General features: G+C 40.4%; 1 long non-coding RNA gene across 1 annotated transcript; it reads left to right on the top strand.

The window, feature by feature from the left end:
* Window positions 1–221: 221 nt before the first annotated feature.
* LOC132762065 (uncharacterized) lies at window positions 222–15664 on the top strand. The gene is made up of 3 exons (XR_009630076.2): window positions 222–441; window positions 9443–9483; window positions 14780–15664. It is a non-coding gene; the product is annotated as an uncharacterized lncRNA (long non-coding RNA).
* The last annotated feature ends 207 nt before the right edge of the window (window positions 15665–15871 follow it).

The following is a 15871-nucleotide window of genomic DNA, read 5'->3' as shown; positions in this document are numbered from 1 at the left end:
TTGTATAGTTTGTGTTGTTACTCTTGTTTTTAAAAAGTGTAGACATTTAGAGTGAGACCCAGTGTGTCATAGAGGTTTGAGAATAGGACCATGACTCTGATTCCCCACTCAGCCATAAACCATTCCGATTCCCCACTCAGCCATTTTATTTTTACAGAACACTCACTTTAGCAAAAGTTCTTCTATTCTGGGAAAGGAACTCAAATACCAGCACTTGGAAAGTTACTTATTTTCCCAACCAGCATAGCCTCTTCTATGTCTAAGTTCATGTCCATGTTTGGGGAAAGGGGGATCTGTGAACCACATGCACCTCACCAGCTGCTTTATTTTGTAGTTCTCAGATCTTTTTAAACCCTCCAAGGGTTTAACTCGCCTCAAGCAAAAGGAAGACCACTGAACTTTCCAAGAGCTCCAAGGACTCAAGTGCCCCCCACTGAAATGGTGAGTGTGATTTGCTACGGAAAACCAGTGGTAAACAGTAGGGATGTGCAAATAATTGTAAGAGGGTTGTAAATTGTGTTTTGTGAAATCTATACTTACAACTCAATTTATGACTTCCAGAGCCACCCCTTTCAAATACAAATGAATTGGGAAAAACCCACCTATGAGTTTTCGTAAATAAGTTCATTTGTTTCATAAGTCCTCTCTCTCTCTCCGCCTGCCTCCCTCTCACTCCTTGTGCCCTTGCGGCAGCAGTAGGGATGCTCTCCCCACTCTCTCACTCTCCGAAGACCTCCCCCTCATGGCAAGCCACATGACTAGCATAGCAGGAGGCCCTGGTGATGGTTGCAAGCAGGTCCTGGCCTGCACCTGGGTGTTAGAGTTCAGCCTGTGTTTGTGTTTCAAGATAACGGTGCTTCTGATTTGGGAAATGATGGCACTGAGGATCAAGATGGAGACTGTTTGGTCAATTATATTAATGCAGAGAATGACAGAGAGACACCAGTTCAAAGGGCAGTTTCTCATGAGAATGTTCCTACAGGGCATAGGGATGATGGTTTACTCCCTGTCTCAGTGAGCTCCCAAGATTTGGGGTTTGAAAACAACCTTAAACCTGGAGAAACTAATGAGCAGCAAGGTAAGGAGCTCAGAGAAAGATGGCTGGAGTTCAGCCAGAATAGACAACTCAGTGAAGGGTTGCGTCACTCCTCTAGGCTCAGAGAGATAAAAACAAGGAGTGATAGCAGAGGAAAGTGAAACCAGTTTCTGAGTGTTGGGATATAAAGTTTGCTTCAAGGGAAAACTTGTTAGATAAAGCATCATTTCAAAATCCTAGTTCTTGTTCCATGGAAGCCTTGCTTGGAAGATTTATCTTAAGGATATTTATTCATGGTTGGACTTCTTGGTTTTTTTGGATTTGATTGCAAAAGTCTGGATCTTGCTTTTGTACTTTGTTAAACCCTGCCTTGGATTGCCTTTGTACTTTGTTGAACCCTGCCTTGGATTACTTTGTTCCTGCTGGTCTTTTTACCGTATTGGGACTTCTCTGCTTTCTTAAAAGCACATATTTTCAACTGGCTATTTTATTATGCTTCAATAAAAAAAGGATTGTTTTCCTATTCATCATGTGGTGTTTTAAAGTTAGAGGGTTATTCCTGTCCTGGAGTGCAACACTGGGGCTCCTGCAGTAGTGCTACCTTTCCCGAGAGAGCCTAAAGCCTCTGAGAGGTTGTGTTGTTGCGAGTATACCTGGCATCTTTCACAGGGCCTGCAGCCTACAGTGGGGCCTCCTCTTCCACTGGGCATGCTGCTCACCCTGGCCCCAGGACATGGCCTGCTCTTGTAAGACCGGGTGGTAGATGGAGCAAGCAGGCCTGCCTAGTGTCTGGTGAAGAAGAGGCCCCACCAAGGGTTGCAGACCCTGCTTAGGATGATGGGTACTCCTGCACCAGAGGCCTTTGTCAGGGCCTCCTCCTTTGTTGGGTGCTCAGTTCACCCCAGGCCCAGCACAGGTCAGGGGCCCCTTGTGGCACACCCCAGCCCCAGTGCAGGACAGGGCTTGCTTGCGTAAGGTCTGGTAGCAGATGGAGAAGAGCCGTCCAAGCCCCACAGGGCCTCCTCCTCCACCAGGTATAGCTTAGGTCTTGTAGGTTTTTCAAATAACAAAAGCAAAAAATTCTCATCACTTTGTATCAGATATGACCTGAACCCCTTACAAACACCTTAGAATCAAAAGAGGGGTTGCATGAATTTTGTAAATACAAACAAAGCAGATTTTTGGCTTCATGCACACCTCTAGTAAACAGCATCAGCTGATCGGCACTCTACTATTTGTGAGGCTGTTACTTTTTATCCTTCTTATCCAACAACAGCAATTGCATTTATTTAAAATATTTCTGTATCACCACCCAATTCACAAGGGCTACTAAAGTGATGCCCAAATTAAAAAAATAAAATCATACCAAGATGAAAATATTTTAAGAACATTAAAATACTCTGCAAATCTCCTGAAAAGGAGACTTAAAACAATTCTAGAGCCTAGTTAAAAAGCTCTCAATGCCAGGTGGAACAGCAGTGTTTTGGCTACTATTCTAGCTTTAAATAATGCTGCTAATTCTGCATGCAGTGTATGCCTACTTAATTTGATTGCAATCTTTAAGGAGGTGAGTTCAGGAAAAAAGTTATATAGGACAGGAAAGCTACAGATAATTTCCACATGTTAAAAAACCTAGTCTAGTTAGAGGTCTTGCCAGGCATGTAGCCCGGGGGGGGGGGGGGGGGAGAGGGCTTGAGGGGCTTCATCCCCCCCCCCCTGAAATTTTCATGGTGGTTCACGAAAAGGCCTTACTGGTGCATTATTTAAACTGTTATGTTTATTCATATCATGATCTGATCACCATACTCAATATATCCCATATGCATGGGGGTATTGGGGTAATGATACAAAAGGTTTGCTAGGCTAGACCCTCTTTCACTCAGACTCAGCTCCCCCACCGAAACACAGCCCCCCCGAAACCCACCCCCCCGAAATTTTTTTAGCCCCCCCCCCCCCGAAACGAAATCCTGGCTACGGGCCTGGGTCTTGCTAACATCATATTCGAGTCTTGACATCTAATTTATCTTACTCATTCAAATATCTCATGTCACATGTTTAATGAGCTGATGTTTTGAGATACTGGATAAAATATCTATCCCCCTTCAAAAGAATTGTGCAAATAGATCATTAGCCAGAAGCATTCGGTAGCCATCAACAATACTTATCTGGAAATATTAGCTATGCCTCTCCCTGGTAAAGCAGAAGTTTTAGTGGATGTGCATGACCGAGGAGTAGGCACAAAGGGTAGTTTTCACTTTTTCCAATCCTTCCTCCAGTTGTGCCCCGCTATCTACCCCCAGCTGGAAATGCCTGGAAAAATGGATGTCCTATAAAGTATATAGGACATATGCTACCCATATTTATCCTTGATAGAGGAAACTTCTCCAAAGATTTGGGGACCACAGCAATTGTATACAGTCTCTTTATCATGGAAAGGATCCTAATCATGGAAAGGATCCTGGACTTGCCAGCGTGACATCTCAAAGTGCATATGATAGCAAGTGCATAGCTGATGGGACTGCAATTTTATTTGCATATACTACTAAAGTGATGCAAGTGATGTCATGATTCTATAACATCTTTATCTTTAAAAAAAAATCTTTTTTAAAGCAGGGGGCTGAGAAGTAAGCAAATTAGATTGTTGAATATGTAGCTATTGTAATAGATGTGGAACACTGCTGTACACACACACAAATGCCTCTAAAAGTTTCACCGTCTTTTTTGCTGATGCTTCCAAATAGGACAGGACAGGACATAATCCATTAAAGACCAGAGTTGGGGGGAGAGGGGGCTCACACTGATTTGTCATCATCCCTCCTCCTTCAGTGCATTCCATCTTGGTCATTATATGACTCACAATCTGCTCCTATGTCCATTGGAGGAAATACTACCATTTGCTTCAGCTGCTTTAAAGTGCAGCCTGTCTTTTATCTAGACATTAGTGCATGCACAAATTTGTTTTAAGTTTGAGGAAGGAAGCAAATTATGACACAATAGAATATCAGTGACAATGTGAGACTATGTCCCTCCCCCCCCCCCCTCCTTCCAGTCCCTCTCCCCTTGCTATATAATATGATCTTTTTAGTCACATTACAGTGACCAGCAGTGGGGAGATTTTCTCTAATAGATATTTTCTCCGAGAGAATATTCCATGGGCCATTTCAATAGGTACAGTCCACAGAGTTCCATCATTACACACATTCCTTAATTCCAGGAAAGAGATGGGTATCTTTTTTGAGCAACCAGATGGCATTATAGGGCAGGCACTAAGAGGTGCTTTATAATACACAGACCAAGAGATAGGAAACTCTCCAAATTACTATGTCTTAGCATCAGACTGACCATCAACTATCAGGCAACATCTGGGATTCTCTAGAATAGTGATTCTCACCTGTGGGTCCGCAGGTGTTATGGCCTACAACTCTCAGAAATCCCAGCCAATTTACCAGCTGTTAGGATTTCTGGGAGCTGAAGGCCCAAACATCTGGGGACCCACAGGTTAAGAACCACTTCCCTGGTGTATATTTATGTTGCTGGCTTACATTCTATAGTTAGATGATTCAATAAGGTAAGAGTGTTGAACCACTGAACCAATAGGCCTCATCATCCCACAGTTTTCTTAATAAATCCACTCTAGTTGTCTAATCAACAGGATTCCAACTAGAGGTATACAAAATGGCTCAAATCTGATTAGTAATTCATTTTGGAGATTTGTATGGTCCCCGCTTTGATTTGTAAAGAGTCAGAGGGGTCCCATACTGGCCTCTGAAACAACAAATCTTTTTGAATCTCTCCAAAAGTTTCAGATACTGCTTTTTCAATTGGTAAATCCTTTGGAGGGTCCCTTTCCGAAAATTGCAATGTCACTGTTTTTCTACAGATGAGGAGAGAAGATGGTACAATTTTCCGCCTTTAGTAACTTGGCTTTGGCAGTGTTAGCTTGAGAGGAATACCTTTTGCTATTCCATCCTAAATGGCAAAAAATTTCCAATCAGTGGGGCTCATGTTGGGTTCCATATAAGATGTGTGATGAATCTACTGTGGATTTTACTGCAGATTTCAAAGTGTGCCAATACAGAATCTGTTTTGAGGATAGAGCATGGCACCTTGGATAGAAACAGGGTTGCAACAGAGCACATGTTGGGTGCAACCACAATGGTTCACAATTTCTATTAAGTAGGACCACTCATGGTGTGCTTGAACCGCTGACTGGGGACTGGTACTCTGTTGTTGATTAGATTTCTGCATGCCTGAATTTCCAAACTATAGTATATTAATTCTGCTACTGCTCCACTGACATAGGCAGGGCTGTTAAGTTTGGTACCTACCTAGCTTGGAATCCTGATCAGAGCCCATCACAAACAGGTAAGCAATCTGGTCACTGGCAAATTAGTTTTAGCACTCCTCTTCCTTTCCTTCCTCCCTGGAATTAAATATGACTGAGACATTCTTCAAGTAGCTAGCATATAGCTATGAATGTACTTTGTGCCTTTAGTTAATTTCAGGCATGTGGTAGAGCGAGAAGGGGAGTTTTCGTATCATATGCCTCTCCATGATTGAAGTATAAATTTCTCAGAATCTTGTTAAAGTAATAAAGGACCAGGACAAAATGGTCCATTGGTTCCTCCCCATCTGAACGACTAAAGCAGTGGTTCTCAACCTGTGGATCCCCAGGTGTTTTGGCCTACGACTCCCAGAAACCCCAGCCAGTTTACTAGCTGTTAGGATTTCTGGGAGTTGAAGACCAAAACATCTAGGGTCCCACAGGTTCAGAACCATTGTACTAAAGGAAAGTGTGATTGACACATGGAAGTCAAATTGTAAGCAGACATACTCTGTGACACTGCACAACATCATGCCTAAGCTGTAGCTTCCAATAGCTTAGGTCTTGCAGGTTTTTATAATAACAAAAGGAAAAAATAAAAAAATTCTCATCACTTTGTATCAGGTATGACCTGGACCCCTTACAAACACCTTAGAATCAAAACAGGAATTGCATGAATTTCATAAATGCAAATAAAACGGATTTTTGGCTCCATGCACACCTCTAGTAAACAGCATCAGCTGATCGGCACTTTACTATTTGTCATGCCTAAGCTGTAGCTTCCAATTTCTTCATTTTCTGGCATAAGAACTAACCCGAAGGAGCCTTAATTCTGAACTTAACCCTTCCATTTTCATGATCATTGACTGAAATACTAATGGGTGAGAGTTCAGGTTCCATGACAGTCTTTGCCATATAGAACAGGGTTTATTTCTCCTAGTAATTTCACTAGGTAATTTATTGACTAGGCAAGGATTCAAAAATGAAAATGTATGGTTCATTTAGAACTGACAACCCAAATGGTGAACAACCTGGCTTCTGCAATATAAGTTCTTTGGCTCAGTTGTATTTCCATGGCAGTCGGATAAAGCAGGTTATATTTCTTTTTCCAAATGGCACCATATGTTTTGAATGCCAAGCAAAGTTACATATGGAAGAAATAAGGATAGCCTAGCTTAGAGTAGAGACATCAGACTGGCAACAAAGATCCGCCTAGTCCAAGCCATGGTCTTCCCTGTAGTAACCTACGGATGTGAGAGCTGGACCATAGGGAAGGCTGAGCGAAGGAAGATCGATGCTTTTGAGCTGTGGTGCTGGAGGAAAGTGCTGAGAGTGCCTTGGACTGCGAGAAGATCCAACCAGTCCATCCTCCAGGAAATAAAGCCCGGCTGCTCACTGGAAGGAAGGATACTAGAGACAAAGTTGAAGTACTTTGGCCACATCATGAGGAGACAGCAAAGCCTAGAGAAGACAATTATGCTGGGGAAAGTGGAAGGCAATAGGAAGAGGGGCCGACCTAGGGCAAGATGGATGGATGGCATCCTTGAAGTGACTGGACTGACCTTGAAGGAGCTGGGGGTGGTGACGGCCGACAGGGAGCTCTGGCGTGGGCTGGTCCACGAGGTCACGAAGAGTCGGAGACGACTGAACGAATGAACAACAACAAGCTTAGCTTATTGCTATAGACTGCAGAAACATATGTTTTAAAGTATTCCTTCTTGGTCTCACCTCCTACGATGATTTTCATATAGAAGACTCTTTCGTTAGTTACATTTTTTTTTTCATTATCTTCCAGGACCCATCCTGCCCTTCCTGAGTAATTCAACTGCTTTGCTAACCTCTGCAAATAAAGTTTTCTATTTCCCCCTTTTCACTTCTGAAATTCATATGAAATGTTTTGTGTGGTCTGCCAGCAAATAATAATAATAATAATAATAATAATAATAATAATAATAATATGTAAATGAGATCTGGAAGCTCACTACAAATTAATTATCTGAAGGTCAGCTAATGTTTGGAAGTTTTGTTCTTTGCAACGTACACAACATTTGCCTTCAGAGGGCACCCCAAGGCAGTTCAATAATATTTGCCTACCTAGTTAAGCTGGCATACGTTTTTGCTGCAACTTGAGCACAGAATCTGCATCAAAAACCGAGGTTCACAGCACTCCTTGGCTGTCATTGAGCTGAGGAGCGCTGAGGCAGCCATATTTAATCAGCACTGAAACCTCCTCCTGGGTGATGTTTGTTCTCTCCTGTAATCTTTTATTCTAAGCCATTTCCCAGATGGCATTATTGATTCATGTCATTGTCCTCCACATGGTGTTTCGTTCTTATGCAACATGATACTTAGCTGCCTGTTGTCTTGATGAGCATGATTCTGTGACAGAAAAACGTTGTGATAGCCATTCTGCTTCTTTAAGATTCTATGTTATGCATCAAATGCAACCAACAAATATTTATTTTGATCCCATCCATTGGCTAGATTTTTTTTAAAAAAAATGTATAAAATGATAGAGTCCTGCATATCTTTGCAAGAGTCCAGGTAAGTATGGATATATACCCAAAAATCTATGAAAATTAGAAAACAGCGGACAGTTGATATGGAGATATGTTTTTTCCCTAGTTTTAGTATTACATAGAAACATGTAAATCTTTTAGTTATTAACAGAAAAGATATTTCTAGATGTTGTCTAAGAATACTCAAGTTTGCCCATGATTCTCAATTTGGTATTGGTACTGAATTGAAAAAACTAAATATATGAAACAAAATATCTTGTGTTATTCTATTGCATTGTGCTGTTGTGTGCCTTCAAGTTGTTTCCATTGTATGGTGGCCTTAAGGTTAACCTATCACAGGATTTATAAGGAATCCAAGAATGTTAATTTCCCAGGGTCACTCAGTGGGTTTCATGGGCAAGTGGAGATTTGAACCCTGATCTCCAGACTCATAGTCCAACACTCAAACCACCACTCTACACTGGATCACACTTATTGCATTATTATTGATCACATTGTTGTACACAATCCTGGGTCAAAACTACATGGTTAATTTCCTTTGGTGTCTTTCTGACCACTAGAGATCTATACTTTTAGGGGCCGTGGTGGTGCAACAGGTTAAAATGTTGACCTGCTGATATAGCTGTCCAGAAGATTAGCTGCTCAAATTAGTGGGATGAGGTGAGCTCTCCCTGTTAGCCCCAGCACCTGCCAACCTAGCAGTTCAAAAACATACAAATATGAGTAGACCTTTACCTTTATCTCTGTGTGTGTTTCATTGTTTTGAGGCATTGATTTTTTAAGCCAACATGTTTATAAGTTCCAATTGTTCTATTGTTCTATTGTACTATTATTAAGACCAGCAACTGTATTTATGCCACAATATTGTTTGTCAATACAGTGTCAGCAAAATGTCAGCTAAAATAACCATATAATCATACTAAAAATAGAAAAGGAACCAGAAGTCTGCCCAAAATTTGTGTGTGTGTGTGTGTGTCAGGAGTGACTTGAGAAACTGCAAGTTGCTTCTGGTTTGAGAGAATTGGCCATCTGCAAGGACATTGTCCAGGGGACGCCTGGGTGTTTTGATGTTTTTACCATCCTCTCATGTCCCTCTGTCAGCCGGAGCTCACAGAGGGAGCTCATCCACGCTTTTCCCAGATTTGAACCTCCAGCCTGTTGGTCTTCAGTCCTGCCAGCACAAGGGTTTAACCCATTGCACCACTGGGGGCTCTCTTGCCCAAAATAATAAAATGAATTTTCCTGTCCACTTATTGAAAGTGATCAGGGTGTGGTAATCTTATAAAACTACTACTTGATTCCAGAAAGGATCTGTAACTCTATAAGACAAGGCTTCTCAAAAGGTGCTGACATGTTAACATGGGTATTTGATCATTTTTTTATTATTTTATTTTGGGACTTTTCATTAAAGTGTCATTTGCAGAAACTTTGGAATTGTGGTCTAATTGCAAAAAGCACAAACGTATGTTGTTGCTGTTGCTGCTGCTGTTGTTGTTGTGGCTGTTTATTTGTATTTGTTTTGCTTCTTAGAGTATCAAATCAATTCCTTGAATTTTTTTGCAGGTCTAGAGATGTGGGAGCTGTGAAAATGGCTTTGGAGACCGGTAGGTAATATGCTGACTATATTTCATCTACTGCTCTTCTAAAATTTATGAACAAATCCTGCTGCTTGGTGCATTGTAGCAATTCAGCCAAGCTGAGTTCTGAAACTGCTGTGCTGCCATGTAATGTGTAGGACTCCACATAACAAAAGGCAAGCAAACTTCCTTCCACTTTTAGAGTAAAATCATTTCTTAATGTATCTGTTTTTCCCCTACATGATTAAGACACTGAAATATTAGAAGAGCAATGGAATGTTTTTATAACTGTGAGAGTTTAATCCATGGAAGACAACCAAGTGTCCTTGAAAACACTTTAGGGCATTGTGTCGCATCCAATTCACAGTTTTAATGATTCCAGCAACTGGAACTGGAACAGCACCCAGACTGTTTTCAAAAATGCATAATTTAAAAAAAAATTACAAAAGAAAGCAACCCCAGACTTTGCAGTTATAGTACTATAAAAAGAGACATGAAAAAAAAAAGCCAGATCTGCATAGACAACTAGAAGTGTTCCAGTGTGTTTCCAGAAGAGTTTTTAACAATACCATAATTCCTGGATCCTTACATGGGATACACACAACACACTGTCTTCCATTTGAAAACTTCCCTGGTTTTCCCACTGACTTTTCATTCTTTTTTTTAATAGGAGAAAAAAATGGAATATCAACATAATGTCTTCAGGATCATATTGATAGACTCTCTCTGTCTAGAAGTATGTATAGTTAAAGCACCCCCTGAAGCAAAAATGCAAACAATACAAAAGGCAGGTGGGCCTGCTTTTTGGCTAGATTGCATGGGGCTTGACAGGTCCTGCAGCCGAGTGCCGAGTAAGGAGTGCTCCTTACTCGCCGTTGACTGCAGGCCCTGCCCGGCATGGGTGCGTAAGCCGGGAAGCCTGCACCCGTCGGCCCAAAGCACCCATAATTAAATAAACTGTCATTGGAGAACTTGAGGTGCCAGTCCATTTATTTAGTTATTGCATTCCTATACAGCTTTTCCCACCCCTAGAAAGGGGGGGACGGACCCAAAGCGGGAGGGGGGTGATCTAATCTCCCTGGGGATGGAGTTCCACAGCCCAGGGGCTACCACCAAGAAGGCTCTGTCTCTAGTCCCCACCAATTGCACTTGTAATGGTTGTGGGACTGAGAGCAGGACCTCCCCAGTTGATCTTAATGCTTCATATTCAGACAGGTAAAATGGACCAGAACCATTTAGGGATTTATAGGCAAAAGCCAGCACTTTTAATTGTGCTCAATAGCAGACTGGTAGCCAGTGGGGCCGGCGCAACAGGGGGGCTGTGTGCTCTTTGTATGCCGCTCCAGTAAAGCAGTGCAGACTCATAATCCAGTTCAAAGCAGATTATGTGGATGATCTGCTTTGATAATCTGGATTATATGGCAGTATTGATCCGCCTCCTGCAGATAGCTCCAATCTTATGAATAGAAGCAGGAAATGGACCCAGGAACTTTGTAACAAATACATGGAGTGCTTCCCCTCATGTCTTCCAGTTCCCTGTGAGGGAACGATGGAAATTAAAGGTGAGTTGAAACAGCATTCCAAAGGTAATTCATAACAAAGCTTAAGATGAAACATGGTTGAGCACTCATTGTGTCTCTAGTGGAGCTGTGAAATATAGTTTATACATTTCATAATTTGGGGTCCAATTTCTTGATGTCATGGATAAGTAGGACCAAAGAGCAAAAGAAGAGCCATACTTTTATAACAACAGTAATCTTCTTTATCTTAAGTACTACTTATTGCTAGATGTGTAGATCAACAGATTCAGAGCACTGAAAAAGTTGTTTTGGGCCAAATAGCTGAGCTCATAGAACTTCCCTTATTAATGCTTGAGAACAAAATTCCAAAACAGACCAAAAACAAAACTGGGAATGGGAGTGGTATGAATGGGTGAATGCCATAAAATTGTGCTTTTGTGTCTTCTTTTTCTTTGTTTTGCTTTAAGTCTCATATTTATATAAAAGTTAACCAAGGCAAAGAGCCCTATTCTTTACGATGGGCACATTACAAAAGGCATTAACAAGGACCCCTTGCTAGGTAGGTTTCAAGAGGGGCATTTTTTAGTTATTGCATATGCAAAGGCCCCTACAAGTGAATTTTGGAGGTTTGGGAAATAAGAAAAGAAAATATAGAAAACAGCCATGTGGCAGTGTATCTGGACCACACAATATGCTCTAAACCAGTTTTTTTAAAAACCTGAAACTTTTAATGAAAAAGGCATCAATTTTTATTTATGCAACTTGATACATATGGATCAATAGTATTCAAATATTTCAAATATAAGGCAAGTAGTAGCATTTAATAACATCCTAACATAATAGTAAGCAAGATATTTTAATCAAACTTCAGTAACTATCTTCTTTCACAGCATTTCATAGCTGTTTTTAATGTTTATGTTTACTTATCTAAAAAGAAATTTCAGGCTTCCCTAGAGTAAAACAGTAAAGGCAATGTACAACAAAAATAGTAAAAATGTCAATAAAATACCATAGTTAAAACAAACAATAAAACAGAACAATAGGCCAGAGAATTAACCATTAAAAATAAAGGAAAATAGAAAAGACCAGTTTGCTATAATGCTTTATTTTTTATCTGAAAAGGTTGATTAAAGAACTCAGCTCCATAGGCTTTATGGTATTGGTACTTTTGTACATTTCTGTATATATATGCAGTTGTAATTTTTTGGCCTTTGCCAAAGTACATGTTCAATGTATAGTGCCATAGGTGCATTCCTGTAAGTCAGTGGTTCTCAACCTGTGGGTCTCCAGATGTTTTGGCCTTCAACTCCCAGAAATCCTAACAGCTGGTAAACTGGCTGGAATTTCTGGGAGTTGTTGGCCAAAACACCTGGTGACCCACAGGTTGAGAATCACTGCTGTCAGTGTAACCATTTCATGTGGGATTATAGTTCATTGTGATTGATTCAGCATTCAGCAGTTAATTGTCTGCTCTACTTGAGACTAACCAGTAGGATTCCATCCATGCAATTGACATTATTGGGCTTGCTCTACAAGACTGCAGGAAAAGGAAAGATGAGGGAAGGGCTTGTCCAGTGTCCAGAAACCCAGTTGAAGAGACTCAAGCCATCTTCTTGCCCCCCTCTTCCAGTCCTTAAATAGACTCAAGTAGGGGTTCATAGTGGTCCATCTATATAAATAAAAATGTAATGTTCGTTTGTGGGATTAACATAACTCAAAAACCATTGGACTAATTGCTACCAAATTTGGACACAAGACACCTTCTAACCCAATGATCACATCACTCAAAAATTGATTTTGTCATTAGGGAGTTGTAGTTGCTGGGATTTATAGTTCACATACAATCAAAGAGCATTCTGAACCCCACCAACAACGGAATTGAACATGGCACACAGGACTCCCATGACCAACAGAAAACACTAGAAGGGTTTGGTGGGCATTGAACTTGAGTTTTGGAGTTGTAGTTCATCTACATCCAGAAAACATTGTGGAATCAAACAAAGGTGGATCTGGACCAAACTTGGCACAAATATTCCATATGCCCAAATATGAACACAGATGGAGTTTGGGGAAAATAGACCTTGACATTTGGGAGTTACAGTTACTGGGTTTTATAGTTCACCTACAATCAAAGAGCATCTCAACTTCCCACACAGAACCCCCATGACCAACAGAAAATACTTAAGGCCATCCAGTCCAAATTCCTTCACTATGGCAAGAAAACATAATCAAGGCCCTCTTAAACAAGAGCCATCCAACCATAGATATAGATAGATATATAGGATTCACACATACAGAGATAAAATATCAGATTTCAAAGGGACCCCTAAAGAAGGACAATGATATGTTGCATGCTCCAGAGTAGGCAAACCAGACAATCTCTACATCAACACGGACAAAGAAACAACAACAAATACTGTTTACCCACAAGCATAAAGAAATAACATATATTAGAAAGCAGCACTTTCTCATTACTTGATTTTCCATATCACCAGACTGGGCCACAGCAATGCATGGCAGGGGACGGCTAGTGATTTAATAAATCATTGATATGGAACTTAGGTGGGACTAAGATTTAGCTCTATATACTTTAGGCACATAAGAAACAAATTAATTATGTATTTTTGGTTATATGCCTGTGGTAAGGCTGGCCATTATTGTTATTGTGGTTTTTACGTTGTAAAATGTCATGTACACTGATGACACTCATCATCATGATAACATAATAGTTATGAGTTTATCAAGTTCCAGTTTCAAAACTAAGCCAGTAATAACTATACAATGGAAAGAAAGATTACTTTAATGCTCCATCAGATGCATTAAAAATATTTGGACAGTTTACCTCTGCAGAATTTCTGAAACTAACGTCAGGTACACAATCCTTCCACTTTTAGGGAAAAGGTTTGAATTGTATATTAATTTATCAAACAAATCCAGCAATTTCAGGGGAATTCCAGAAACCACCAAAGAGACAAAATGAGTGAAAGTGAGCCATATATATAGAAGGGGACAGGGGAAGTTTGATCTAACTAAAACAAACAAACAAACAAACAAAAAGAGCCAAATGCAAAATGGACAAACTGTATAATAAAATCCATTAACTCCCACTTATGCTGCTTCCAAACTGTACAGAGTACACTTGTTTCTCTTCCCAGTTATGAGTTCTGCAGGCATGGCTCTACATCTTGCCACAGGCAGCTGAGAGCTATTAACGGACCACAGCATCTGTTTCAACAACAGTGGTTCCTTGGTTAATGAAATTAATTTAAAAGAAGTCCAAAGTAAAATCCCATGACCTATCTAGTGTATCTCTGGGAAAACATGGCAACAGTTGGAATAATGATAAAATTCATATGCCTAAAATTATAGACTCAAGATCACAGGATTTTTAAAAAACGTTGGAACTGATACTTTAGAGTTGTTACAAAACGATGAAATGACTTCATGACATTTAATGTATATATGTTTTTTCCATCATAGTTGCTTCCATTTTTTATTTTCAAGGGTATGAATGCCCTTGCTTATGTGGCCAAAATGGTACCATATCAGCAGGCCTAAAAAAAGTTAAATTCTCAAGTTTACAGAGGTACATTGTTTTGAGAAGGTGGGAATTTGTTTGTTCATAACAGATAACAGACAAATATATTTATAACTAAAGATTCAATGCAGAGATCCTCTGTTAGTGATTTTTAAAAAGTCCTTAGTCCAAAGGTTAAAGTACCATTCTGCCCAACATCATTTTAGTGTAATTGTATAGCATATCAAGGGAACAATATTTTGTTCTTCACTCCTGTATTGTCCAGAATCTGCAAGTCATGCAAAGTATGATGGAGAGTAACAAGGACAAGAGGGCGGGAGCAGCAGGAAGAGGATGTCCAGTAGTGCATTCCCTGAGCATGGTTTTCAGCTCCCCTGCCAGTAACTCCTGCTCCTGATTGTCAGCAATTTCATCCTTGATTAATTTTTTATTGACCAGCCTTTAGTTGCTGCTGAGCTTCCTTCAGAGCATCATGTTTCGATTTGGTGGACTCTAATTTTGATCTTTCATACCCTGTTTGCTACTAACTGTTAGAATTTTTCCACCTGTTTTCTCTGTACCATTTTGGTCACATTCTTTTGTATTTTCAGGGGTTTTCTGCTTCTGTTTTGGAACAGTGCAGAGGTCTGAACTGTAGATTAGCTCTCCTATTATTCCCCCACTCATCATGCAAAATTTTGCCTCTTTTTGATGTTGTCTTTCTTTGCATACTAAGGGCTCTTCCACACAGCCACACAACCCAGAATATCAAGGCAGAACATCCCACAATATCTGCTTTGTACTGGGTTATCTGAGTCCACACTGCCATATATCCCAGTTGAAAGCAGATAATTGGGATTTTATTCAGCTGTGAGGAATTGGCTTTTAGAATCATAGAGCTGGAAGAGACCTTGTGGGCCATCCAAGAAGCAGGAAAATCTCATTCAAAGCACCCCCAACAGACCAGAAATACGTACTTTGTCAGTTATATACCTATTAGACTTCTCTTTTTAGATATTTGCAAGTATTGCATGGATAGTGAGGAAGACAATTGAATCTTTGTGATAATATTATTGCTCTTCAATTTTTGTAGGAATCTCTTTTATTGCAGTGGTTCTCAACCTGTGGGTCCCCAGGTGTTTTGGCCTACAATTTCCAGAAATCCCAGCCAGTTTACCAGCTGTTAAGATTTTTGGGAGTTGAAGGCCAAAAACATCTGGGGACCCCAGGTTGAGAACCACTGGGTTATTGGGACTTCGGCTTGAAATTTCCATTTTTTTGTTGGAGTATTGGACTGGAATAAGAGGGCTCTTTCACACTCTGCAATTATTCTAATTATCCTACTTTAACTTTCATGGTTGCATTTTATGGAATCCTG

The sequence above is a fragment of the Anolis sagrei genome, chromosome 1, assembly GCF_037176765.1.
Source record: "Anolis sagrei isolate rAnoSag1 chromosome 1, rAnoSag1.mat, whole genome shotgun sequence".
NCBI lineage: Eukaryota > Metazoa > Chordata > Lepidosauria > Squamata > Dactyloidae > Anolis > Anolis sagrei.
This window is presented reverse-complemented; position numbering and strand designations above follow the sequence as displayed.